General features: G+C 43.1%; 1 protein-coding gene across 1 annotated transcript in view; it reads left to right on the top strand.

The window, feature by feature from the left end:
* schip1 (schwannomin interacting protein 1) overlaps positions 1–26,952 on the top strand; it is a 686,116-nt gene that overhangs the window by 321,871 nt on the left and 337,293 nt on the right. The gene's annotated exons all lie outside the window — the stretch shown is intronic.

The raw sequence follows: 26,952 nt of genomic DNA, 5'->3' as shown, positions 1-26,952 counted from the left end.
GGCCAGAATTGAACCCAGGTGTCTGGTGCTGTGAGGCAGCAGTGTTAACCAGTGTGCCACCCTGTCGCCCCAAGTTGTTCGAGGGAATTCTGAGACATAGGATCTATATGCATTTGGAAAGGCAAGGGCTGATTAGGGATAGTCAGCGCAGCTTTGGGTATGGGAAATCATATCTTACAAATTTGATGGAGTGCTTTGAAGGGTTGACCAACAAAAGCGATGAGGCAGTGCAGTAGACATTGTCTACATGGACTTTAGCAAGGCCATGCTTGGAATACTGTATACTATTCTGGTCACTCTATTATGCAAAGGATATTATTAAACTAGAAAGAGTGTAGAAAAGATTTACCAGGATGCCACTGCGATGTGATGGTTTGGGTTATTAGAAGAGGCTGAATAGACTGGAATTTTTTTCCCTAGAGCGTAGGAAACTTAGGAGTGATTTTATAGCAGTCTGTAAAATAATGAGAAACATTGATCAGTCAGATAGTCAACATCTTTTCCCAAAGATAGGGGAGAGTAAAACTAGAGGGCATAGGTTTAAGGTGAGAGGGGAGAGATACAAAAGGGTCCAGAGGGTAGTGAGTGTTTGGAACAAGCTGCCAGAGGTAGTAGTAGAGGCGGCTACAATTTTGTCATTTGATTTGATTTATTATTGTCACATGTATTAGTATACAGTGAAAAATATTGTTTTTGCTAGCTATATAGACAAAGCATACCATTCATTGAGAAGGAAACGAGAGAGTGCAGAACGTAGAGTTATAGTCACAGAGAAAGATCAACTTAGTGCAAGATAGGTCCATTCAAAAATCTGATGGCAGCAGAGAAGCTGCTCTTGGGTCGGTTGGTACGTGACCTCAGACTTCTGTATCTTTCGCGGCGGAAGAAGGTGGAAGAGAGAATGTGCAAGGTGCGTGAGGTCCTTAATTATGCTGGCTGCCTGCCCAGGCAGTGGGAAGTATAGACAGTGTCAATGGATGGGAGGCTGATTTGTGAGATGAATTGGGCTACGCTCCTGACCTTTTGTAGTTTCTTGCAGTCTCAGGCAGAGCAGAAGCCATACCAAGCTGTGATATAACCAGAAAGAATGCTTTCTATAGTGCAGCTGTAAAAGTTAGTGAGAGTCGTAGCTGACATAACAAATTTTCTGAGAAAGTAGAGGCATTGGTGGGCTTTCTTAACTGTAGTGTCGGCATGGGGGGACCAGGGCAGGTTGTTGGTGATCTGGACACCTAAAATCTTAAAGCTCTCTATTTCATCCCCTTTGATGTAGACAGAGGCATGTTCTCCACAACGCTTTCTGAAGCCGATGACAATCTCCTTCATTTTGTTGATATTGAGGGAGAGATTATTGTTGCTGCACCAGTTCACCAGATTCTCTATCTCATTCTGTGCTCTGTCTCATCATTGTTTGAGATCCAACCCACTATGGTGGTGTCGTCAGCAAACTTGAAAATCGAGTTGAAGGAGAATTTGGCACACGGTCATAGATGTATAATGTGTATATTGTTAAAAAGCATTTAGACAGTTACATGGGTAAGATGGGTATGGAGAAATGTGGGCCAAACACAGGCAATTGGGACTAGCTTATAGGTTAAAAAAACTGAGCAGCATGGACAAATTGGGCTGAAGGGCCTGTTTCCATGCTGTAAACCTCTATGACTCTAAGAGCTTCAAAAAGATACCACATGATAGACTAGTCAGTTAGGTTAAATCACATGGGATCTGGGGAGGACTAGCCAATTGACTTGCCGTAGAAGACAGAGGATGTTGATAGAGGTTGTTTTCAGACTGGAGGCTTGTGATCAGCAGTGTGCCGCAGGGATCAGTGCTGGGTCCACTGTTATTTTTCATTTATATAAATGATTTGAATGAGAATATAGGAGAAATGGTTGGTACGTTTGCGGATGACACTAAAATTGGTGGAGTAGTGGACAGTGTAGAAGGTTATCCAAGACTACAACATGAACTAGTTGGCCAAGGAATGGCAGATGAAGTTTAATTTGGATAAATGCAAGGTGTTGTATTTTGTAAGACAAACCAGGACAGGACTTGCACAGTTAATGTTAGGGCACTGGGGAATGTTGTTGAGCAGAGAGATTTAGTTCCATGAAAGTGGCATCACAGGGAGACAGGATTGTGAAGAAGGCATTTGGCACACTTGCCTTCAACAGTCAGAGCACTGAGCACAGGAATTCAGACGTTATGTTACAACTGTACAAGACATTGGTAAGGTCACATTTGGAGCACTGTGTACAATTCTGGTTGCTCTGCTATTGGAAGGATGTTATTAAACTGGAAAGGGTGCAAAGAAGATTTACAAGGATGTTACTGGGACTTGAATTATAAGGAGAGGCTGGATAAGGTGGGACTTTCTTCCTGGGAGTATAACAGGGTGAAGGGGGACCTTATAGTGCTTTATAAAATCATGAGGGGCATAGGTAAGGTGAACAGCCAAGGTCTTTCCCCATGGTACGGGAGTCCAAAACTAGAGGATGTAGGTTTAAGGTGAGTGGAAAGATTTAAAAGGAACTGAGGGGCAGCTTTTTCTATACAGAGGGTGGTGTGTTTATGGAATGAGCTGCCAGAGGAGGTGGTAAAGACAGGTACAATTACAAAATTTATAAAACATTTGGACAAGTCTATGGATAGACAACGTTGAGTGGAATATGGGCCAAATACAGATAAATGGGACAAATTCAATTTAGGAAACCTGGTTGGCATGGAAGAGTTGGGCCGAAGTGCCTGTTTCTGTGCTGTGTATCTTCATGACTCTGTTCCATTTGTCACCTTCTTGCCTAGTTACTTCACCAATCTACACCCCTTTTAAAGTTTCTTGTGTTATGTTCTATAGTTTTCTTTATGCTCGCTTCCTCATCTATCTTTGCATTGTCAGCAAACTTTGATTTATTATACTTGATTCCAGTGTGCAAGTCATTAATAAAGATTGCAAATAGCTGAGGTTCATGCACTAGTTCCTTGTCCACTCGTTATACTGTACCATCCTGAAAAGGACCCACTTATTCTTTCTACTTTTTTTCTGTAAATTAATCAATCGCCACTCCGTGTTGATATGTTCCTGCAAACCCTTATCTTGTGCAACAACCCTTGGAATAGCATCTTATCAAACACCTTCTGAAAATCCAAATATACTATACCCAGTGTATCCCCCTTTATCTAACCTATTAGTTACATCCTTAAAAACTTCAATAGATTTGTGAAATACAACTTCCCTTTATCTCTGTTGACTGTGACAAATCGTTTAGTAATTTTCCAATTACCCCATGGTCGCATCATTTACTACAGATTCCAATGTTTTCCTGTTACTGATGTTTGGCTATCTGCCTATTAATTCTGTTTGCCTCCCTACCCCCTTCCTTGAAATGCAGGTTTACATTTACTACCTTCCAATTCATTTTAGTGTCTTCAAATCTGTGAGATAATTGAAGATCGAAACTAATGTGCCCACAATGTCTGTCACCTTTTAAACACTGAGGGTATAAACCATCAGATCCAAACTTTTAGGCCCAGTAATTCTTCCAGCACTAATCCACCTTTACAATATGAATCACACCAAGTTTGCACTCTCATTTGACCCTTGATTCCCCACTATTTCCAATATGTCCTTTGTCCCCTCCATTGTGAAGACAAAAAGAAGTTCACATTTTCTGTCTGTTCCTCCTCCTGCCTCAGTCTTTAAGGGATCCACATTTGCTTTCACTAATCTCTTAGTTAGGTGAAAACAATACAATAATCTGAAAGAGATGTAGAGCCGAATATTACAACAATATGTCAGTCGCGCACAAAGGCTTTACTTTTCACAATGATGGAGAGGCACTCTATTGTTATGAAGATGGCAGAAGAGGCCAAAATGTGGCAGCGCCATCCTGGAGCACAACACCTCTCATTTTAGCTGGTCTTATGCACATTCCACAGAAGCAGCTGTCCACATAAAACAACCGCTGCTTCTACTCATATCTAATTTTGGTGTCCTAAGTGTGTGAAATACACTGTGCACAGGTTAGATCTGGTAGGAGCAGGTCTAAACTTCGTGGATTCCTTTGAAGAGGCGGGATCCCCTTTTGGAGAGGTTGGGGTTATCCTTTTGGATGTGCTTCCTGGACTTCTTTGGGGGAGGTCAGGTACCCCTTGAGATTGGGAAGATTTCAAGGCAGCTGATTGGAATATCCAGGGGTGCAGGAGCACAAGGGTTGCATTGATTCAGTGAACCTTCAGCTAGAATTCAAGGCACGTATGGATCAATCTCAATCCACTGGCAATGTCTCACTTGCAGTAAAATTTGCTTTCTGAACTCAACCCAGAAATCCTAAACCCAAAGAGAAAATGCTGGAAAATCTCAGCCGGTCTGGCAGCATCTGTAAGGAGAGAAACAAGCTGATGTTTTGAGTCCAGATGACCCTTTGTCAAAGCTAAAAGACATAGAAAGTGGGAGATATTTATACTGCAGGGTGAGGGGATGAAAAATGATGTCATAGCCACAGAAACCAAGGTAAAGGACTGCTAATGGCAGTCCACAAAGACAATAAAGAGTGTGTGAATGGCCAAACGGCAGAGAAGCTAAAATCAGAGGGTAAACTGTGACAGATGAAGACCCGGGAGGGAGAGGGAATATGTAGGAGAGGCTTTTATCCAGAAATCCACACAAAGCCCTCAGCTTACAAGCCTGTGCAATATCTGGTCAATGTACAAAACATGAGACCAACTGAGCCCATTGGATTGAGGAATATGTCCATGTGACCTCATAGAAAGATAAGAACAGCATACAAATATTCCGAACCTAACAGAAAGAACATAAGAACATAAGAAATAGGAGCAGGAGTAGGCCATAAGAACATAAGAACATAAGAAATAGGAGCAGGAGTAGGCCATCCAGCCCTTCGAGCCTGCCCCGCCATTCAATAAGATCATGGCTGATCTGTCGCTGCTCAGTTCCACTTTCCCGCCCTCTCCCCATAACCCTTAATCCCCTCTTTTATCAAAAACCCGTCAACCCGTGTCTTAAAAATATTTAGCGAGGCAGCCTCCACCACTTCAACGGGCAGAGAATTCCAGAGATTCACCACCCTTTGAGTGAAGAAGTTCCTCCTCAACTCCGTTCTAAACCGCCCCCCTTTTATCTTGAGGCTGTGCCCCCTAGTCCTACTGTCTTTTTTGAGCGGGAAGAGTCTCTCCACCTCTATCCTATCCATCCCATTCATCATCTTATACATCTCAATGAGATCTCCCCTCATTCTTCTAAACTCTAACGAGTACAAGCCTAGTTTATTCAGCCTCTCCTCATAGCTCAACCCCCTCAACTCCGGTATCAGCCTAGTAAACCTCCTCTGCACTCCCTCCAAGGCCAAAATATCTTTGCGCAGGTGCGGCGCCCAAAACTGCACACAGTACTCCAGCTGCGGCCTCACCAATGCCCTACACAGCTGCAGCAAGACCTCCCTACTTTTATATTCAATCCCCCTCGCTATGAAGGCCAGCATCCCATTCGCCCTTCGAGCCTGCCCTGCCATTCAATAAGATCATGGCTGATCTGAAGTTGAAATTCAAAGTAATAAATATTTCATGCCTCACTCCACCCACAGGCAGGATGTATGGAGACAGAGTGTTGACTTTCCTGTCCTGGTGACCATGACTACCATGGTGGGTGTTCTCTAGCAACTGGTGCCTGCATTGGCTCTAGGTGGCACTGATGGACAAACATCTGTCAGAGGGATTCCTTCATCCCTTACACTGGCAGTGACCTCCAGAGGTCAGAGCTGATGTGCTGGTTTGCAGGGCCAGACATGAACACTGGAAACCCAGGGCAGTGTCGTTGAAACAGCCTCTCCACTAGTGTCACCACTTTCTCAATGGACGAGGCTGTGCATTCAGATCTGAGTCAACACAGTGTCCAGGTCCCACAATGACATACACCATGGCACATAGGCTCTCATGGATTTCTGCCAGATCTCCCTGCACATCCCATTGGACAAAAAGCATCTCGTACCTGATGGACATCTGTGGAGGTGAATAATTTGCTTCCAGCTCAGCATTGTCCTTCTTTCCAGCAGTGCTCCCACTGTTCTAGAGAGGTTGAGGAAAGGATTGCAGAGACGATCCTGGTTAGGAGTGAAAGTAATAGGGTAATTGTTATGGGGGACTTTAACTTTACTAACATTGATTGGAATTGCTATAGCTCTAGCTCGTTAGAGGGGTCAGTTTTTGTTCAAAGTGTGCAGGAAGGTTTTTTGACTCAATATGTAGATAGGCCAACTAGAGGTGAGGCTATATTGGACTTGGTGCTGGGAAATGAGCCAGACCAGGTGCTAGACTTGGAAGTTGGTGTGCATTTTGGTGATAGTGACCACAATTCGGTTACGTTCACCTTCGTGATGGAAAGGGATAGGCATGAACCTCGGGTCAGTAGTTTTAGCTGGGGGAAGGGTAATTATGAGGCCATCAGGAGAGAATTAGGAAGCATTGGTTGGACTAGGAGATTACAGGGACTAGGAACGTCTGAAATGTGGAGTTTTTTCAAGGAGCAGCTACTGCGGGTCTGTGATAGGTATGTCCCTGTCAGGCAAGGAGGAATTGGTAGGGCTAGGGAACCGTGGTGCACAAAAAAAGTTGATTTGTTGGTTAGGAAGAAGAAGGAGGCTTATGTTCGGATGAGGCTTGAGGGCTCGGGTAGTGCAGTAGAAAGCTTTAGATTGGCTAGGAGGGAGTTAAGAAGGGCTAGAAGAGGGCATGAGATGACTTTGGCTGATAGGATTAAGGAGAATCCTAAGGCGTTCTATAGGTATGTCAAGAACAGAAGGTTGGTTAGGGCAAGATTAGGGCCAGTTACAGACAGTAGGGGGAAGTTGTGTGTGGAACCGGAAGAGATTGGAGAGGCATTGAACCATTATTTCTCTTCGGTGTTCACGCAGGACGATATGAATGTAGCTGAGGAGGTCACTGGGGTGAAGGGGTGTAAAATAGAAAGTATTGCAGTTGATACAGAGGATGTGTTGGATATTCTAGAAGGGTTGAAAATAGATAAGTCCCCTGGTCCAGACGGGATTTACCCTAAGATTCTATGGGAGGCAAGCGAGGTGATTGCAGAGCCACTGGCTCTGATCTTCAGGTCGTCGTTGGTCTCTGGTATAGTACCGGAAGATTGGAGGACAGCGAATGTTGTCCCATTGTTTAAGAAGGGGAACAGAGACTTCCCTGGGAATTATAGACCAGTGAGTCTTACTTCTGTAGTGGGCAAGGTTTTAGAAAGAATTATTAGGGATAGGATTTATAGTTATTTGGAGAGTAATGAATTGATTAGAGATAGTCAGCATGGTTTTGTAGCGGGAAGGTCGTGCCTTACTAACCTTATTGAGTTCTTTGAGAAGGTGACCAAAGAGGTGGATAGGGGTAAGGCAGTAGACGTGGTATATATGGATTTTAGTAAGGCGTTTGATAAGGTTCACCATGGTATGCTTCTGCAGAAAATGCAGATGTATGGGATTGGTGGTAATTTAGGTACTTGGATCAGGAATTGGTTAGCAGATAGGAGACAGAGGGTGGTGGTTGATGGTAATTATTCATCATGGAGTTCGGTTACGAGTGGTGTGCCTCAGGGATCTGTTTTGGGGCCACTGCTGTTTGTAATCTTTATTAATGATCTGGATGAGGGTATAGTTGGGTGGATTAGTAAGTTTGCTGATGACACCAAAGTCGGAGGTGTGGTAGATTGTGAGGAAGGGTGTCGAAGTTTGCAGGGTGACTTGGACAGGTTGCAGAGCTGGGCCGCGAGGTGGCGGATGGAGTTTAATGCGGATAAGTGTGAGGTAATCCATTTCGGTAGGAATAACAGATGTGTTGAGTATAGGGCTAACGGGAGGACTTTGAATAGAGTGGAGGAGCAGAGGGATCTAGGTGTATGTGTACATAGATCCCTGAAAGTTGGGAATCAAGTAGATAAGGTTGTTAAGAAGGCATACGGTGTCTTGGCGTTTATTGGTAGGGGGATTGAATTTAGGAGTCGCAGCGTCATGTTGCAACTGTACACAACTCTGGTGCGGCCGCACTTGGAGTACTGTGTGCAGTTCTGGTCCCCACATTACAGGAAGGATGTGGAGGCTTTGGAGAGGGTGCAGAGGAGGTTTACCAGGATGTTGCCTGGTATGCAGGGGAGGTCCTATGAGGAGAGACTGAGGGATTTGGGGTTGTTTTCACTGGAAAGAAGGCGGCTAAGAGGGGATCTTATAGAAACATATAAGATGATTAGAGGTTTAGATAGGGTGGATGGTGATAGCCTGTTTCCTCGGATGGAGAAAGCTAGCACGAGGGGGCATGGCTTTAAATTAAGGGGGGGTAGTTATAGGACGGATGTCAGGGGCAGGTTCTTTACCCAGAGGGTGGTGAGGGACTGGAATGCCCTGCCTGCTGCAGTTGTAAATGCGCCTAGTTTGGGGGCGTTTAAGAGATTGGTGGATAGGTTTATGGACGAAAAGGGATTGGTTTAGATTAGTGGGTCAATGTTTTTTTTTAAAAGATAAGACTGGTCGGCGCAACATTGTGGGCCGAAGGGCCTGTTCCGCGCTGTAATGTTCTATGTTCTATGTTCTATGTTGGTACCTTAGGACCTCTTTGCCGCTGCCACCTCCTCACTCAAGTGTGATATGTCCGTATCACCGTGCACTGTGCATGGAGGCGATGACTTAATGCTTGCCTACCTGTGAGTATTTGCGTTGGTTCTGAGAGACTATGTGATGCATGTGTAGGAATGATGTCCTCCTGGGTGCCTGATGGGGGGGTCCTCAGTATTGCCTGCCGCTGTTGTGGTTGGTTCATCCATGGAAGGAATGCACTTCAAAGTGGCGTGAATTCAATCATCATCACTGCTATACATGCTAGTTGGCCTGTTGAGACAATGGAGAGATGCTGCATGTTGACATCTGCGTTGGAGCTTCAATGGACACTCTCACTGGGACAGCTCACTTTCTGATAAGAGGCACCTGTGACTCACCCGTACCCGTGGCACAAGCATCTGGGACCTACACATTTACCTTCATCCCAGACCGCTGTCTAACCAAGGACAGTGGGAGCTGGCTAGTGGCAATCCGACTCTAGAGCATCCCTCTCCTTCCTCATCAGCACCAGCAGATTGGGGACTCCCCCACCAGTCCAACAGCGCTCCACAGTATTATGACTTGTCTTTTCCTGATAGGGGACAGTAGAAAGTCTCATTAAGGTTCCATCTTTTTGAGGACAATTCCAAATGCCTCCATCCCTGACTTGAGCATTAGATGGGGCATTTCACATCTGCTACCCCTTTGAATGCACTGCAGCCTACTGTGCTGACAGGCCAGCCTTGGCAAGGCAGGCTTCATTCCCAGCTGGCATTCACTCAGTTCCCTGAGCGCACAGGGGACTGGACACCTGACTACACCTCTCTACACAGGTCCATGGCATCACAGAAGTCAACTGCACTTCATAACTTCATGCCCATTGGCCTCAGCCCAGGAACTCTTGTCAGGTGGGATGGTCTTCTCTTGAAATCCCACTGCATCAGACTGTTATGCCAGACAACAAGCTCAGACAGACAGGCACACATCTGTGAAATGGTGGACACTTAGCCCACCTGTCTTTCCCTCCCTGTGACCCACATAGGAGGTGGGACATCCACAGTTTGGAGTCTTCACCTACGCAGACCAATCTTCAGTCATACAGCACCCTCAGCCTCCAGATACACTGGCAGCTTTCTAGAGCTGACTGCCCTGCTCTTAACGCCCCCATGGGATCTGGCATCCAACATGTTCTTCCCCCCCACAGAGATCCAACCGGCAGATGATTTACACACTGGAGAGCCTTAATTGGGCACCCAGGGTAATAACGCTTTAATATCCCGGTCTTGGGTGGGGGGGTAGAGAGTTGGGGGTTTGGCGGGGGGGGAGTTGGTGGGTGGTCACCAGGTGCCACATCCTCTCGGAATTCTAGACAAACTGCATCCTTGAATTTTCTGGTCCTTCAGGATTTAGTGAGGGGGAACATAGAGATTGTATTTTAATCATTGGGTTATGTTCAGATTGTTTCAGTTAGGGAAAGGAATGACAGATCTGTGGATTTGCATTGTGCCATGCTAAGTGCACTGTTCGAGTGATCTATGCATGGTTTAGCATTTTTGGCTGCTTGCCAAGGGCAAATTGCAGTGGGAGGAACAAACACTGCCAGTTTTGTGGCAAAATGAACAAAAACTGAGATTGAGTAATCAATTCTGATCATTAATGGCAAAGGCAGGAATGAAGAAATACAAACTTTAATCTTTAAGATTGTAGTTCATCCAGAACTGTTTAGAATTTTATCTTGTGTATAATGTTACTAGGTTAATTCTACAATGGCTGTATTTCAGCAAGGAATTATACTACAGTAACCAGCTAAATGAATTATCTATAAAATTTGTTATAACTGAGGTAACAGGGAATGAAAAATCCAAAATAGGATAGGTCCATCTGGCCCTTGTTTTCTAGTTAAAATTATTTCATTGATTTATGGTGATCGGACAAGCCAACATTAATTTTTATTAATTGTGTTCAGAGACCTTCTTGAATATATGCCCGTGTTTTGCTGATTCACATTCTGTAATCCTGTGCAGCTTTCCATAGAAATCACACGTCATTATCCTTCATTATGATTTATTTTTATTGATTAATTCACATGATGCGGCTGTCACTGGTTATTGCTTATCACTCATTGTCCTTGAGAATATTGCGGTGACCTGAACTGTGGCAATCCATCTGGTATAGGTAGACCCATAGTTTGATATCAGGGAGTTCGAGCAAGCCCAGTTGTGATAATTATCCCTTTAAGGGTGGCACAGCAGAAGAGAGTCACCTGATTTGGGGGACCAATTGGGACCGCGTGGGTAATCACCCCAGGAAGTGGAGTTCTCTCTTGGACTGAAGGCATGTGGTTGACATGTAGAGACTGGGGCAGCTGGTAGGCTGCGCCAGGGTGACCAGTGAGACTGCCAGCCTCTGTACAGTTTTCTTTGTTAATAAATACCCTTTATATTGCTGTTAAAGTCTGTAGGGTGCATCACTACACCAGTGATGATGAAGTAACAGTGGTATATGCCCAGGTTGATGTGATTTGTGGCATGGAGGAAAACATTGAAGTAGTGATGGTCCCTTCTGTCTTTGTTCCCCAAGGGTAGAGGTTGTGGATTAGAGAGATTCAGCTGAAGAAGCCTTGGTGATGAGCTGCAATGCATACTATAGTTATAGTATGTTGGATGATGAAAGGATTGGCCCCTTTCGTTAGTGGATGCTTATGAACTGCCCTGTGCTAATTGTCTTGGATGATGTAGAATGAGTTTCTTGAACATTGTTGCAGCTGTGCCCATCCAGGCAAGTGGAGAACATTTCATTACATGCCTCACTTACACAAAGGATAAGGCCCGCTGCACATGATGTCCCTGTGGCAGAGGACATTGAAAGTTGGGTGGTGTCAGAAGTCTCTCGCTTTTGCACAACAGATAGGCTCCAGTGGAATTTGAAGATCTATATGGCTGTGTAAGTCACAGCTACAGAGTCTTCATGTGCCTCTTACTGGCTTTGACTCAATATTGCAGTTGCAGTATGATTAGCTACTTAATTTTACTTTGACAAAGGGTCACCTGGACGCAGAACATCAGTTCTTTTCTCTCCTTGCAGATGCTGCCATACCTGCCGAGATTTTCCAGCATTTTCTCTTTTGGGTACATAATTTTATACTGATTCCAGCATACCCAAGTGTACATTGAATAAGTTTGGATGTTGGTGGGAATGTATTAAGAAAGGACAAAAAAAAGAAAATACTGGGAATACTCAACAGATCTGGCAGCATCTGTGGAGGGAGAATGAGTTAACTTTTCAAGTCGGTGATCTTCGATCAAAACAAAGAAATTTACCTTTGATTCAGCGCACAATCACAAGATAAATACAGATGAGTATTGTGAACTTCATCAAGGGAACGAGAATTTTTTTTAAGGAACACTAAACATTATAAGAAGTTTTTTGTGCTTTATATTTATGCTGGTGGTTTTATCTACTGTGCTATCCTGTCCTGCCATGACAGGAATAAAGTAATTTTAAAAAATTGAAAGTGATTATAATTATTTTAAAGCCATAAAAATGCCTTGGTGGTCTGAAAATATTGCCTCGACTTAGCATTCAAGGCATCTTTCAGCCTTATTCAGTACAGTACAACATTTTTCAAATATCACTTGCCCTGCAGGCTATACGTGAAACATTTTTTTAAAAAATTGAATTGTGTATCAAAAGAAATCAAAAGAGATCACTGTGGTTCTTGTAATCAATCATCGGGTTACACATGATGGGTGAAATGTTTTCCACTTGCCTTAGGATTCCTTCAGCCAAGGTTACCAGGCCTTGCAAAATTGAACAGGGTGTTTATTTTCACTTTTGGTTGTTGTACAGTTTTAACCTGAAAAGTAATTATTGCTGTGACAAATGGTTTGACTTGTATACTTAGGGAATTCTCTCTTCATTTTGAGAGGCTCACAATATGGTTTTGTGAAAATGGGGTTTTTCTGAACAAAAGGGGCAGCATGGTGGCACAGTAGTTAGCACTGCTTCCTCACAGCTCTAGGGACTTGGGTTCGATTCCCGGCTTGGGTCACTCTCTAAGTGGAGTTTGCACATTCTCCCTCTGTCTGCATGAGTTTCCCCCGGGTGCTCCGGTTTCCTCCAACAGTCCAAAGATGTGTGGGTTAAGTTGATTGGCCATGCTAAATTGCCCCTCAATGTCCCAGGATTCACAGGTTGGAGGGATTAGCAGGATAAATATGTGGGGTTATGGGGATAGGGGCCTGAGTGGGATTGTTGTCGGTGCAGACTCGATGGGCCAAATGGCCTCTTTCTGCACTGTAGGGACTCTATGATTCTACACAATGGTTGAAGTGGCTGAATGCTTGGATCCTGAGCAACAGAGTCAGGATTTCAGAACCTCAAGTCTGTCGCTTGAGCTTGCAGGCTGCTGATAATTTCTTTCACCTTGGTTAACCATTAATTTGTGCTTTTATCCTTTGTCCATGAAGCTGTGCTGCTGGCTGCCTTGTTGTTGCACCCTCCAGATTGAAGGACAGAGTGCAAATAACACCCAGTGAACAAAAATAAAAAGAATCCGATTTGTAAATATTATTTTCTAAGGATGTTTACAGCAAGCAGACTCTCTGTACTCCAAATGTTATATCAAATGTCCAAGGAAGGCCATAGTATTTCAAATGAATTCTTTAACAAGGAATCTGTTCATTTCTTTGAATTCATTCATGGCGGTCCTTGGCTGGGTCAACATTTATGGCCCATCCCTGATTGTCCTTGAATGAAATGGTTTGTTAGACCATTTCAGAAAGCATTTTAAGAGTCAGCCTGTAGATCTGGAGTTACATATGGGCCAACCAGGTAAGGATAGCAGATTTCCTTCCGTAGAGGGCATTAATGAAGCAGATGAGTATTACAGCAATCAACAATGGTTTGATGGTCATCATTAGACTTTTAATTGGCCCTTTTATAGATTGCCAACATTGTGAGTCGCTTTAACAGGGCATTCCTGTTCTCCTGCAGTAACTTCAATGGAACATTAGTTGTTAGCACAATCCAGGACCAGAATTTCATGTTGTTCAATAAGACATTGGGCATGTCTCAGCATCATCGACTTAGTGTGATATTTTGGTTGGTGGGTGTGGGCACGAGTCAGAAGTGCGCCCACCTAACAATGAAGAAGCCAATTTAAATTAATTAAACGGCAATTGACAATGATTTTGCATTGCCCATTTGCCTTTATGGTTGACCGGCAGGCTGATTGGCCAGGTGGTCTTTATATTTCTTCTGCAACCTCAATCCAGGGCGGGATAAAAGTCATGGGTTAATGTACCGGGGCACTGAGGTCCGTGTACGATTGTGCTAGTAGAGACTCAGGGCACAGTTATTCCACTGATATTTTTGACAGGTCAGCAGCTCCTTCTGTCAGCTCCACAGTGGCTTGTCCCTCGAAGGAAGCTCATTGGAAGTTCCAGCTTGCACCCTCCCTTTTTCTCGGCAGCCACCCTCTTCCTGCCCTCCCAGGCAGCACTCAGCCTTTCACAGAGGGCATTTCACACTGGGTGCCCATTAATTGGCCAGCTAGCCCTAATATCACATTAACAATGTGATCTCGGGCAAGAATGGGTTTCACATCTGCCCGTGCTGATTTTGGCCACATCTTGAAAGCCCAGAATCTGTCAATTCTCTGCTGAAATTATGGGAGGACATTCAGGACCTTTGCGGAAATTCAATATGTGGCCTCTTTTGTCCAGGCCTCAGATACAATCTGAGCTACATTGTAGATTAGTCCACCAGTTTGGAAGGTAGTGAGAATGGGTGGAATGCTTCTGAAAAAGGTGGAAAATTGCTTGAAACAAGAGAGGAAAAGAGTGTTCATTTGTGGAGCTGAAATTTACAGTGTGCAGAAATAATTTGGAATTGGGGATCGGAACAGAACTCTCCAAGTTTGATGATACCAAATTGAGAGAGATGCAAAAAGCAGGGAACCAGCTGAAGACCTGGGTAGGTTCAAACACTGGATGGCATGCGTCAATTGGCATGGACAACTTGGGTTTATTGGTTTTTAGTTTATTTATTAGTGTCATAAGTAGATTTACATTAATACTGCAATGAAGTTACTGTATAAATCTCCGAGTCACCTCACTCCAGTACCTGTTCGGGTACACTGAGGGAGAATTTAGCATGGCCGTGCACCTAACCAGCACATCTTCCAGACTGTGAAGGAAACTAGAGCACCCAGAGGAAACCCACACAGATACTGAGAGTGCATACTCCACACAGACAGTGACCCAAGCTGGGAATCGAACCCAGGTCCCTGGCACTGTGAGGTGGCAGTGCGAACCACTGTGCCAATGAATCGCCCAGTGCCAAGATTGAGAAAGGCATTTCCAAAGGAGGTAGTGGGGCTAGCGTTATCAGTTATTTCTAGAGAAGTCCCTCATGAAAAATGTGATAGAAAGACGAGAGCATTGATATTCCTCAAAGCAGCAGTGGCCAGATGGACCGCAGTAAACTTTTCTGCTGCTGTATATCACTGTGTTCTTGTGTTTGTTTATGTTCCTATTGATCCCTCTATTGGTCTCCGTGACCAATAAATCAGACCTGAGATGAAGAAGCAGGTTATCAGCTTTCAAGACTTTGCTGCTGGTTGGGGAAAAGTGTAGAAGTGTGAGCTGTGATGGTCAGCTGTCCAGTTTTCATTCCCTCCTGTCTGACTTCCTCTCATTGCTTTCCACTCCACACGACAATCTGATCCTCGGTTTCCTATGTGGAAACCATTCTGTAGGTCACTGCATTAGAGATTAAAATGCTGCAGCATTTCGTGCCGTACAGCTAAAAGAGAATGCAGGATTTAAAATTTATTATCTGCGTTCTTCATGCAAATGAGTCTCTGTCCCAGTGCAGTGAGCTTATTTACAGAATAATTCCTTTACCCTGAATTCATCATCAACTTAGTGTCCTACTAAGAAACTCAGAGATACAGCTATTGTGAGTTAGTCCAGTTCTTGTTTTTGTATTACAGGATGTATAAATCTGTTTGCTTTCTTATAAACAAAGGGGTAACATTCCAAGTTTGCTCAGCTTGCTGTTACATATCACAAGAATATTGTTCCTTTCCAGTGCTTTATGGTGATATGACTGGTTTAACATATGCATAATTTATAAAGACCTCTATAAATCATGGTTTACAGCTAATTGAAATTTTGCTTATATGTGCACGAGTGCCCAGTTTCTTTTAAATATTCAGAATTCATGTAGAAAGTGGCTGTAAAATAGATTATTCTAGTCCTGCAAAAGAAAATCAACCCAGCTTTGCCTTGTCCATTATAGTTTAATCTTTAGAATTTGAGTAAAAGATTGCCTTCATATATTTCAGATTAATAAGGGCTGAAAGATCCTCTCAATTGTGATACAGCCCACAGATCCAGAACACATTGTTCGCAAATAAAAATTGCCTTTCACTGGTCATAACTCAAATTTAAGACACCATTATAGTCCATAACTCCTCAGGTCTTTTTAAATGCATTCACGGTGTACACATCGCATTGATTTTCAAAAGCACCTGTTCTTGAATTTCTGAGAATGTATTTTCCCCATGGGATTTGCTGATTGTGACCATCAGTCCTTCATCCAAGTTTGCAAATCAGGGACAAAATTATCCCTCTGGTGAAATTTCATTTCAAGGAATGAAAATAATTAGCTGAATGCAGCACCCTAACTCGGGATGAGCAGAAATCCATGACCTTGTATTCGATCATCGAGACTGGGCAATTCTTAACAAGCACTTGCCGATAACATGGCCCTAACATGAGCCTTGAGCTAAGACTTGCCCGAGGACAGAACACAGTAGATGTACATTCTCCTATCTTGGGTTGGCCAATTCTTCCCAGAATCCACTAGAAGTATGGTTCAGTCTCTCATATGATGCTGCTGGCAGCCTGAAAGGAATGTGCCTCCCATTGAGAGTTGCCCCTTCTGCAGCTTCACAATCTGGAGCTGCACTCTGCAGTACAACTGGTAGATATATCTTAAATTCAGCAATAGCTGCCTGGATATTTCAGGCAGCCTGGATATCGTCCAGGTCTTGTTGCTTTTGAACATGGACCGCTTCAGTATCTGAGGAGTCGCGAATGGTGCTGAACACAGTGCAATCATTGGTGAACATCCCTACTCCTTACCTTATGATGGAGGGAAGGTCATTAATGAAGCAGCTGAAGATTGTTGGGCCTAGAACACTATCCTGATGGACTCCTGCAGAGATGACTGACCCTCCACAACCACAACCATCTTTCTATGTACCAGGTATAGAACCACAGAAAATTACAGCTCGGAAACAGGCCTTTTGGCCCTTCTTGACTGCGCCGAACCATTTTTTGCCTAGTCCCACTGACCTGCATTTGGACCATATCCCTCTCATCCATGAACCCGTCCATGGCTCCAACCAGCGGAGAGTTTGTCTCTTCGTACCCACAGTTTCGCTAGGGCTCCTTGATGCCATCTTTGTTTGAACACAGTCTTGATGTCAAGGGCTGTCACTCTCACCTCACCTCTGGAATTCAGTTGCTCTGTCCATGTTTGAACCAAGGCTGTAATGAGGTCAGGAGCTGACGAAACCCAAACTGGGCATCAATGAGAAGGTTATTGCTGAGCAGATGTTGCTTGATAACACTATTGATGACCCCTTCCATCTCTTTACTGATGATCACGAGCAGGCTGATTGGGCGGTAATTGGCCGGGTTGGATTTCTCTTGCTTTTTGTGTACAGGACATACCTGGGCAATTTCCCACATTGTTGGGTAAATGCCAGTGTTGTAACTGTACTGGAAGAGCTTGGCTTGGAAAGTAGCAAGTTCTGGAGCACAAGTCTTCAGTATTATTGCCAGAATGTTATGTGGGCCAATTACCTTTGCAGTATCCAGTGCCTCCAACTATTTCTTGATATCACGTGGAGAGAGTCGAATTGGCTGGAGGCTGGCATCTGAAATGCTGGCGACCACTGGAGAAGGCCGAGATGGATCATCTGCTCAGCACTTCTGGTTGAAGATTGCTGTGAATACTTCAGTCTTATTCAAATTTCCCCTGTTAAAGCTCCTCTTGGCCTTAATTGTGCGATGTCGATCTGATGAATGCTTCCTAAGGACACAGTGAGCCGAACCACATATTGTCCTCCTTAGTGAAGAGAAGATTTAATCCAGGTTTTCAAAATCATGAGTAATGTGGACGAAATAGATGAGGAGAAACTGTTCCCATTGACAGAAGGATGGAAAATTGGAGGACACTGATTTAAGTGATTGACAAAAGAAGCAACAGTGACATGAGGAAAAGTACATTTAAGCAACATGTGGTTAGGACCTGGAATGCTCTGCCTGAAAATGTGTTGGAAGTAGGTTCAATCAAGATCTTCAAATGGATAATTATCTGAAGTGAAAAATGTTCAGGGTTTTGAGGAAAGGCAAGGGAGGTAGTACTAATTGAGTTGCTGTTCCAAAAAATTAGCACCCATATAGTGGACTGAAAGTCCTCCTTCAGTGTGGTAACCATTCTATGATTCTATAAATTATCCATTAATTGAATCCTTTTTGAGAAATACTTTGTTTCTGAAATCAAATTACTCAATACTTTAGATTTTTTTGTGCAATAGGAATTGCTGTGAATTATTGGGAGTAAACTATATGCATAATGATGCTGCTTGTCCATATGTCCATAGTCTGTTAGTAGGAATCATCTTGGTGAGTTAGAGAGCCTTTAGTCTTCGCTATTTTCTATTGACTGAACTCATCCAAACATCTGTGAAGGAATTTGAATAGTTTCAACCCAACTCCTACTGGGGTCTGAACCACAGCGTAAAACTGATTTAATTTATAGCACAGACTCATACTCAGAATGTGGCTGATGTAGAAAATAAGTGTTGCACAATGTTTGGCATAAGGTGCAATGTATTTTCTGGAAAGATTACTCCATACCTTTCCCTTTTGCTGTCTGCTGCAGGATTGCTCAATGGCTAAGCCATTGGGTTAGAAGTGGGCTAAGAAGTGGGAAAATGTTTGACATCTTTGACAATGACAATCTCCAGTATGATGACCACTTAATCTGATCCCTTGCCACAAGCCAAGTATATTTCAAATATGCATTTAAGAGTTGAAACTATGAAATTATGAATTCAGAATTTGTTTTTCCTGCATTGACTCTGCATCTGAGCCAACACAAAAGACCTAACAAGAGGTGAAATTTCCCCAAAATTGCGATCAATGTGAAACATGTTGTTTTTGCAGCTGTCTATTCTGTCTAGATCAGATGGCACTCTGGGTAATTCCAAAGTGCTGGTAATAATCTCGCCAGCAAAGCTGGGGTTCAGAGATCAGGGTGTCCTTTCTAAATAGTGCCCAATCACAAAGTGAGCTTAAAGGCCTCCCCTTTCCGCCCATCCCTGGATATTGGGGCCTATGGCAGATGAGGGGAACAGCCCCACCCTTGGAGGCAGAGAGCTAGCCTCCCCCCACCCCCCAACTACCACTCAATAGTCGTGCCTCCTCCCACACTATACAAGCATCAGGGTGACCTCACTCACCCATCCCCATTGATGCCAGCATTACAAAGAACAAAAACAGCCCGGGAAACAGGCCCTTCAGCCCAACAAGCCCGCGCCGCCATCTTAACACCAGTCCCCCCCTCCACCTATGACCCTTATCTATTGTTTTATGGCCACCCACATTGAGGGAAACTAATTTAGGGACAATTTATTACTGCCAGTCAGCCTAATAGCACATCTTTGGGGTGTGGGAGGAAACCGGAGCACCTGGAGAAAACCCACGCAAGCACGGGGAGAATGCGCAAACTCCCACAGACACTGGCCCAAATCCATGTGTCTGCACAGCAATCAGTGATAGTCACTGAGCTGGGGTACCCTCCCATTCTCAGTGTCTGGTCCCCCACACTACCATGCAGACACAACTACCTTACCCCGCCACTGACCCCACATAATGAGAACCCCCCTCAATGGGGTTCCTTAGAGGCCCGCACATGGGATTAACCCTTGGCAGTGCCAGGGCCCAACCATGTCCCTCACTATTCAGACATTATACTCAACTCTGCACCCATGGCATGGCCATCATGACTGGTTTCTGTTTTTGGAAACCAGTTATGTGGCACTGTGGTTAGTACTGCTACATCAGAGCGCCAGGAACCCAGGTTCAATTATGGCCTCAGTTGACTCTCCGTGGGAAGTTTACACGTTCTCCTCATGCCTGCTTGGGTTTTATGGAAACATAGAACAGTACAGCGCAGTACAGGCCCTTCGGCCCTCAATGTTGTGCCGAGCTATGTCCATCCCAAGATCAAGCTATCCCCTCCCTGTAATTCTAGAGTGCTCCATGTGCCTATCCAATAACTGCTTGAAAGTTCCTAAAATGTCCGACTCCACTATCAGCAGGCAGTCTGTTCCACACCCCAACCACTCTGAGTGTAGAATCTACCTCAGACATCCTTCCAATATCTCCCACCATGAACCTTATAGTTATGCCCCCTAGTAACAGCTACATCCGCCCGAGGAAATAGTCTCTGCACGTCCAATCCACTTCCTTTGGTTTCCTCCCACAGTCCAAAGATGTGCATGTTAAGTTGATTGGCCATTTGTTTCAGGGTGATTAGTTGGGCACATTAGCAGGGAACACATGATCGGTGCAGGCTTGGCGGGCCGAAGGGCCTGTTCCTGTGCTGTATTGTTCTTTGCTCTAAATACATGGGGTTACAGGAATAGGACCTGGGCGGGATTGTGGTCTGTGCAGGCTCGATGGGCTGAATGGCCTCCTTCTGCACTTAGTGTTTCTATGATGCTATGATTACCACCAATGTGCTATCTTGCGGGGAAGCAGCATTCAATGGCCCCAAAAGCAATGGCATTGAGCTGTAGTATTATATGTAAATGCAGTCAATTTCATGAGAATCTTGCCCATGGAGATTATAATAATTGTTGTAGCAAACTAGACAAGCGTGCAGAATATGAATACTGAGGCAGCCTGTTGGTCCTGCATAGTGAGCACAGAATGTGCACATATTACATGTGGAAGCTGCCAGATGAAATGGTTTCCTTCAAACATTGTCAGGAGTGGCAGACAAGGTAATCCCTAAATGCTGTCGGTGGTGTACAAATAATGAAAATCTATAACCTTCAGAGCAAAGCAGTTATGATGATGGCTGACCTAGAAGCCTCTCTATGTCACAGCACAGGGATTACGTAGGCTGCAATTGGTCCTCACAGCCTCATTCTTCAAGCTGCAGTGTCTCTCACCTAACATCAATAAATAAAACAAGACATTTTGGACAAGCCCCAGACTGGGGACATCAGTATGACAACTGAGTATGTAGATGTCACCTGTTTTGTCCAGGCATACAATATTTGTGACAACTAATAGTTAATGTGCTACGTTCTTTGTTTTGGGAGATTTTGACTTGAAATTCAAGGTCAAGTTAATCTTTGTCAGTAAGTTGACCCTATCTATGTTGATGTGATATCTGGCTCATTTAAGCAGATAAGCAAAGTACTGGTGTATACATTATCCAACAATGAGGGAGGAGTCCTTGAGCAAATTCATGTGGAAAAAGAGGGAGGGTTGACACTGTGAATCTCAACCAAGTATCAGTGTTGGATAAGTTAATTCTAATTCTGTATTTCTGAATTGATTTTTTTTTTCTGGTCAGTATCAAATTATTCAAATCATTTCCTCAAACGCAGATGGTATATAATCAAAATTCTAGGCAGTTACCATTAGACAAATAAAACATCTTGCAAAAAGCAAAGCTGAAGGTCGTCTGACTGGATGTCCTGAGGCAGCACTGGATCTGATTATCCAGCTGTTTGGAGCTTGTGCTATAAACATCAAACGTGTATCAATCCATACTCAATGTAGGTCGAGCTGATTGACATAATGTTGATTTCCACTCAGGTTTTAGACAAGATACTATGAACAATATACATACGTGTATTGAAAATACCCATCAAACTTTGAAACCAAATTCAACATTTCTATAGTGAATAACCCAAATTAAAGGCAGCTGGTTTATTTAACAGGACTGAGGGGATCTCATATCCTAAAATTGTATTTTCTCTTCAGCCAAGCAGATCCACTAAATAGTGTTGCTCTATACATATTGTACTGCTTGTTTTTGCTCGTGAACCAACAAGGGAAAATATTTTGTTAAGTAACAAATAATGGTTTAAATTTTGTAATTAAAGGTAACACTGAGGCGATCAGTGCTCAAAGTTATTGAAGTGTAACCTCCAGTCACTGCATATGCATATTTAAACAGAGATCACAGAGTAGTTGTTTGAGTCACCCTTTCACCAGAGGGTTTGCTGTGATGAAACCTTGTTGAGAGGTATCATTATAGCTCTCAAATTATACCTCTCATTATACCACTGAACTTGTAAATGCATTTAAGGATTATCTCTTTCAGCGTAAGTAAATTTTTAACAGTATGTTAAGTCATAATTGTTGGCAAACAACCTCTCTCCCATTGAAAACTTACTTTTACAAGTCTGCACTCTCATTCCTTCAAATTATAAATGTATTTTATTATTAAAATCAATAACTTCTTTCGGTCTCTTTCTTTCTCTATTAATGCCATCCTTGTTCTTATTGTACTTTACATACCTGATTTGACATTGATCGTTAAAGCCTATTTGACATTTCTTGACTTAGATTCTGCACTGTTCAGTAACAGTTCCTAAGCCTTGTTATAGAGCTGTATCGTTGTCTGAGCTGTTTGCACAAGCACAAGATTCTCTGTATGGGGCGTAAGACTGAATGACTTACTAATGACAACATGCAGAATGTCTGAGTACAGAAGGGTGCCATTCAGCCCATTATATCTGCGCTGAATCTCCAATAGAATATCTTACCCAGACCATGGTCAGAAGTTTACTGACTCGCTCGCCCCGGAATCAAGATGGGCAAGGTTCACAGAACAAAATCTCCATTGGCCTTGCGTGAGATTGTGTAAGTTCATAAAATCCTGCCCCCTATCTTTGTAACTTTACATATTTACCTTACCAATGCCCCTAACCTACACATCTTGGGGTACTAAGGGATAATTTAGCATGGTCAATCCACCTAACCTGCACATCTTTGGACTGTGGGTCGAAAGAGGGACAGACATGGAGTACCCCTATGTAAAAGCCTACAGAAAGTTTCCGGAGAAACATAAATGTAATGCATAGCTGGCAAATTTCATTAATGGCTGACTGCAAAATCCAGGGCTATGTTGGATGTGCACCCTTATTTTGTTCCAGTCAAAAGTCATGTATATAAAACTATTGAGTCATTTTGAAAAGAAATCAAATGCTTGTGGAGATGAAAATGAAGTGACATTATTTTCTAAGACAACCTTCTCATTGGATAAAACCTGTGAAGGAAGAGACTATGAGGCTAACACATACTTACTAGGCTCCGATAATGCAATAATCATTGATAGCAAAGGAGAAAGTTAGTGCTCCATTCAATTTTCTCATCTTACTCTTTCCATGCTGATGTGCTGTTCCACAAACTCTGTCAATGAAAAGTCACCTGGCTTATGCAGCAATTACATATGCATGAATCAGACCAGAATATTATTTGAATGGAGAAAGACTGCAGAAAGCTGCAACACAAGAAGTTTGGGGATACTTGTGAAGAAACACAAAAAGTCAGCACACAGGTGCAGCAGGTAATCAGGAAGGCTAATGGAATGTTTTGCCCTTATTTCAAGGGGGTTGGAGTATAAGAGAGGAGAAGTCTTGCTGCAGCTGTACTAGATACTTGAGAGACCACATCTGGAATACTGTGAGCAGTTTTGGTCACCTTATTTAAGGAAAGGTATTATTTCATTGGAGGCAGTTCAAAGACAAGTCACTCGGATGATCGTATGGAGGGATTGCCTCATGAGGAAAGGTTAAACAGATTGGGACTCTATTCACTGAAATTAAGAAGAATGAGGTGATCTCATTGAAACATAAAGGATTCTTAACAGGGTTGAAAAGGTAAATACTGAAAGGATGTTTCTCACCATGAGAGCATCTAGCACCAGAGGGCATAGTCATAGAGTCATAGAATCCTACAGTGCCCATCTGGCCCATCAAGTCTGCACCAACCACAATCCCACCCAGGCTCTATCCCCATAATCTCATGTATTTGCCCTAGCTAGTCCCCTTGACACTAAAGAGCGATTTGATATGGCCAGCCCACCTAGCCCGCACACATTTTTGGATGCTGGGAGGAAACTGGAGCACCCAGAGGAAACCCACACAGACATGTGGAGAACGTGCAAACTCCACACAGACAGTGACCCAAACCAGGAATCGAACACGGGTCCCTTGCGCTGTGTGGCAACAGTGCTAACCATTGTGCCCACCGTGCTGCCCTTGTCTCAGAATAAAAGGACAAGGGCGCCAATTTAAGACTAAGCTGAGGAGGAATTTCTTCTCTGAGGATAGAGAGTCTTTGGAACTCCTTGCCACAGAGAGCTGTGGGGCAAAGTCCTTGGGTATATTTAAGGCTGAGTTAGAGAGATTTTTTTCATCAGTACAGGAATCGAGGATACAGGCAAAGGGAAAGAAAGTGGATGTGAGGAAAGTCAGGTCAGCCATGATCTTATTGAATGGCAGAACAGACCGGAGGGACCGAACAGCCTGCTCCTGTTTCTATTTCTTATGGTCAGTGTACTCATGTTGAGGTAATGAGGCGATATGTTTGAGGTGGAGAGTATTGATGAGAGAGTGCATGAAAAGTGAAATATGAAGGAGAGTAGAATCTAAGTACATAGGTCAGATTTATGTCAGTTCTGTGAGATGTTTGAACAGGTCATGGGGTGGGATTGTGACCTCAGGAGGAAAAACTCTTGGTTCCGATATAGAACAGAAATAATCCATATCTAAACTAAGTTAACAATCCATAACTCATGGATTTTAGACAGTGTACAAATGTGAGTTGATCTTTTGTGGTATTGCTAAGAGGTGATTTTTTAAAAAAGGTCTTTCTCTGTAATCATCTCCCATGCGTAGTTTTGCTGTTAGCCTTCTTTTTCTACGTTCGTCTTTGACTCCCATACATTTTTGTCATCTTGGTTTCAAAAATATTTTCTTACTTTTCTATCCTTAGCTTGTTCCTTCCATGTTCTATTGTTTCCTTATGCTTGTTGGTCTGTCTGTATGCGTTCACACACTTCCTGATCTTTTCTCTCTTTACATCTGCCTTTTAGTATATTTCCCACTCTGTATGCCTCACACCGTTTTTGTGTACGTGCATTTCCGCCTCTCCTCTCATCTCCCATGGAGACCAAGCACCAGCTTTGAGCTTTCAACAGCTGAAGAAATGATCTTGCTGCTCCCTGCTACAAAGCCATTGCTGTGCTCATTGATAACAGTTAAAGATCAAACTCCCTTTAGAAGATTCAAACAACTGCAGAAACAACAGAGGCCCGGGAAAGAGTGAGCATAAAGGCTGCGGGAACAAGAACTTGTGTAGCTGAAACCCAAATTAGAGCACGTTTGTTTCTGATCAGCTCTGACCTCTCATGTTAACTGTACTGGCTTTAGATTCACAGCAGAAGTATGAACGAATTCAGAGTTCAAGGTTCATTAATTGAAAAACAGCCCTTTTACTTTACAGTTATAGTCCTCTCTACCCCTGCCTCCTCAGCTATGTTTACACTAGCTGGGTGGGGAGGTGGGTTGGGGGTGGGGGGAGAGGGGGCACAGTCTCGGAATAAGAGAGAGGCCATTTCTTTAGTCAGGATCCGGTGAATCTTTGGAATTCTTTATCTCAGTAGACCATGGAGGCTCAGTCATTGAGTATATTTAAGGCCAAGATTGATTGATTTCTGGATATTAAAGTCGTCAAGAGTTATGGGGATAGTACAGGGATACAGCATTGAGGTAGAAGATCAGCCATGATCTAACTGAATGACAAAGCAGGCTTGAGGGTTTGAATGGCCTACCTCCGCTCGTATGTTCCTATTATAATGGAATAATAGCATGGTGACGCGAGGGACATGATTTTGCAACCTTCCAAACCTCCTAACCTTCATGATTCCAGAACTGATAGTATTTTGTTACAAGTCCGTATGGTTTTCTGTTCCATATTTATTACTAAAACAATACTCAGATTGTCCATTTCCTTTTCTCATTCATCGATTTGAACTGTGGCCCCAAGGTCTCAAATGCTGTACTTATCAACGTCCATGAAGATCTTAAAATCCTCCATCAAGTTTCATCCTTCTCATCCCTGAAGTAAAGTCCAAAGCTATGCAATTGTCACTAATCGGTGTTCCAAGTTTAAGAAACCTTCCCCTGGATTCCCTCCAATAATTCAACATTTTTTTGGTAATAGATACAGAGGCATTGTTCCAAGTGTGGCTTCCAAGTTCTCAGAATCATCTCCTTCAATATACAAGTTACATCCTTAGCTTTCCATCCCAACGTTTAGGTATGGGGTTGATATTGATGTGCACCACACACACTTTTTGAGTACAAATTGGGAGCAAAGATATTAACTTAGCAGTGAGATAGCCCATGCCCAATCTGTTGATGCTGAGTAAATGCAGGAGGCACCCTGAACCCTTTTTTCAAATGGGCAAGCTGTCTGCGGAAAAATGAATGTGTTTTGTAGATGATCTTCGCGGACCAATTTCTCATGATTCATAGGCTACTTTCTTCATCTGACACCTGAAAACTGACTCAATCGAGATCAATACCTTGTGCAAAAACTCATCCCCGTGATGAACTGCTCTGAGACTGGATTCTCATTATTAATGTAACATGAGTACAAAGCAGTTTTCCTCCATACCAGCACTATTTATATAATGCAGTCTGAACCCTGACACGGGGCACAACCTAACACTGGAGGAAAGTGAAGCATATCTCCCAGGAGTCATTTCTCACACCAAATTTGGATCCAATTTGCACTGTATAAGTGACTGTGAAAAGATGAAGCTGCTTCAGACCAATGCTAAGCTTGTAGCATGAATACTTCGTTAATGTTTTCTAGTCAGCATTTATTGTAAATTCATAACACATGGTCCACAATTCATGTGATAACAAACCAGCAATAATGTTTTATTTATTGCAGACACAGAGCTAATTATATTTAATATTTGTTTATTTATTATTTATTATATCACCATTATGTTGTTAATAGAGATCAATGTGTTGTATAGTCGTTCCAATATTCTATCTATGTTATTGCATTCAGTTAAAACATTACTGGCAATTTAATTAACCTCAACCTTACTTTATCTGAGAAAGCCTTTTCCATTTGACACTGAGGACAAGTTAATCACTTTTTTAATGTCTAGATCAATATTTTTCTACTCCCTAAATTCCATATTCATTCAAATTAGACAT

The sequence above is a fragment of the Carcharhinus amblyrhynchos genome, chromosome 3, assembly GCF_965287045.1.
Source record: "Carcharhinus amblyrhynchos chromosome 3, sCarAmb.v2.hapA, whole genome shotgun sequence".
NCBI classification, from domain to species: Eukaryota; Metazoa; Chordata; class Chondrichthyes; order Carcharhiniformes; family Carcharhinidae; genus Carcharhinus; species Carcharhinus amblyrhynchos.
This window is presented reverse-complemented; position numbering and strand designations above follow the sequence as displayed.